We start from the raw sequence: 2,840 nt of genomic DNA, 5'->3' as shown, positions 1-2,840 counted from the left end.
TATGATTTTTCCAGGATAATACAGCCACTAAACATCTGAGGCATGATTTGAACTCAGGATTTTCTGTGTTTAACATCAATATTCTGTTCCCTAGGCACTGTCCAGCTACCTCCTTCATACAATGTCATTTGAGGAAGAATTGAAGGAATTGGAGATATTAGGAAGACTTGAAAGTGAAGAAAGGGGTATGACAGCTATCATTTAAAGATCTAAAGAGTTGTCATTCAGAAAAAATATTAGACATTCCATTTGGTCATGGGGACACAGCTAGGATCCCAGAATCATAGACTTTGAGTTGAAAGAGATCTCAGGACTTATTGAATCCAACTGCTACATTTTATAGATGAAAAAACTGAGTCATAGCGAGGGTCTGTGGTGACTTCTCTAGGAACACGTGGCTAGTTAGAATTTGAGGCAGGATTTGAACTTAGGTCTTCCTAACACCAAACCCAGAGCTTTTGCTCTTAACAATAAATAGAAATTGGAAAGGGAGAAATTTAGGAGTGATATCAAGAAAAAATTCCCTCGATATTTGTTTTTACTTATTGTTCAGTTATTTAGGTTGTGTCTGACTCTTAGTGACCCCATTTGGGTGTTTTCTTGGTCAAGATTCTGGAGTGGTTTGCCAATTTCTTCTCCAGTTGATTTTATGAATAAGGAAACTGAGCCAAACAAGGTGGAGTGAATTGCCCAGGGTCATAGAAGTGGGATGCATCTGAGGCTAGATTTGAATTCAGGAAAATGAGTCTTCCTAAGCTCAGGCTCAGTACTCTATCCATTGCACCATCTAGCTACCCTGTATATTAGAGTTCTGCCGAAGTGGGATGGAATGTTTCAAGAAGTAGTGATTTCACCCTTATCAGGAGTCTTGAAGCAGAGACTGAATGATCTTTTATCAATAAGATTGTATAAGGGATGCTTACATAGATATAGGCTTGCTGGTCACTTCTCAGGATGTTGTAGTGAGTGGGACTCTCCTTCCAACCCTAAGATTCTGGTGCTTCTATGTCCGCTCCACATCCTGAATCATCTGTTACATCTTCCCAACTTTCCATAGTTATCTACTGGCTAGAACATTTATTTGGTATTAAAGATTGTGACAATTCTTCTCACCTTCAAGCTTTATTTAAATCTTGAATTTTGATTTTCAAATTGGTATGTTTTGTTTCCTGTGATAAATTTTTAAAATTTAAAATTTTAAAGCCTTTGTATTATATACACATCCTGGCACAAAGCTTTGCCCGATGTAAGCATTCTAAAAATGTGTAATGGATTATTTTGGGTCAGTTCTCCATCCTTTCTCATTCACTACTAATATTTTAGAATCTGGATCCCAAAATCAGTCAACAAACTAAAGTATGGGCCAAGTGGGTCTAAGTAGCATGCTCAATTTAAGTACTGTGACTTTGCAAAGTTACTTTGGGAAAAAATGTAATATCTGTGCTACTTATCTAATAAAATGACAGATTCAGGGAGGAGAGAGGGATTGATACAAAACCTGGCATTTTCCATTCCAAATAGCTGCAGAGCAATTGATTGATAGGAAAGGTGGGTGTTGGGTAGATAGAAACAAACAACTTAAGCGTATGTTTTACTTGCCACATTCCCCAAATGTGTCCATGATGCTTAGATATTTTTTGAACTTCTTAAAGGAGCCATTTTCTTAAGAAATATGGCTCCCTGGAGGACTAGACAGCTTTCAGTCTGACTTCTGTAGCATGGTAAGAAAACCCAGTTGCATTGACTATTTATGAGATGGGCCTTCACACTGTCAAGTGACCAAAGGATTCTTTGCTTTTAAGAACCTGCAAATGAGAAAAGGATCATTATTTTTTAATGTAAAGAGGATGATTCTGAGTTCTGCAATGCAATATACAATCTCTACTGTCATGCTTGCTACGGAATGGGTATTAATGCTATTCATTTAAGAAAGTAGTAAACTTGATGCTATATTTACAAGCCTAATGTTTCAAATGAAGGTAATATTTATTGGGAATAAGTCAACTGCTTTGTTGAAGAACACAATTTAATGAAAAAATGCTTTAGTTTTTGAATGAATCCTTTGATTCTATACTTGTAGACATATTTCTGCACCCCCTCCCCCAAGTAAAATGAGCCTCTAAGGAAATTAATTTACTTTTTTCTCATTTTTCTCCCCAATCAAGAGGGCAGCTTTCCTGTCTGTTACTAAGGTTCACTCTATATGAAGTGTAAGGGGAATAAAATCAAATCTGTGCAATGATTCTTAGTCAAAATTGAGCAGCTAATCACAGGATAAGTATATTTAGTGTATTCTAGGGTATTCGGTAATCAGATTTTTTGTGGTGTATGAAAAGATAGTTCTGAGGGAAAAGGCTTTTGGTTGCTTATCTGAAATAACCCAGCTGCAATTAGGTCCTGCTGTGGAGAAAACCACCTTCATGTAACCCATATGAATATTCATTTTTACTTATCCACTCTGAGTTCAGGTTCAAGGAGAGCCTAGAATTGTACCATCTCTGGATTGTAACAATTCTATGTTCTTCAAGGGTGATTTCTACACCAGGTTTCTGTAGATAAAGGCTTCCAGGAGCTGCTTGGGCTTATCATAAGACGCACTTGTCCGATTTGCTTGAAAGTAACAAGATTATCATCACATTCTCTTTTTTATTCCTACAGATTTTCATCATCTGAGCAATGCTGGAGCCAAGCACTCAACTCTTTATTCCCCTTACCCTCTCTCAGTGAGTCATCATTCTCTCTCTCTCTCTCTCTCTCTTTCTCTCTCTCTCTCTCTCTCCTTCCTTCCTTCCTTCCTTCCTTCCTTCCTTCCTTCCTTCCTTCCTTCCTTCCTTCCTTCC

This window comes from Gracilinanus agilis, chromosome 1 (genome assembly GCF_016433145.1).
Source record: "Gracilinanus agilis isolate LMUSP501 chromosome 1, AgileGrace, whole genome shotgun sequence".
NCBI lineage: Eukaryota > Metazoa > Chordata > Mammalia > Didelphimorphia > Didelphidae > Gracilinanus > Gracilinanus agilis.
Note: the sequence above shows the minus strand (reverse complement) of the source record.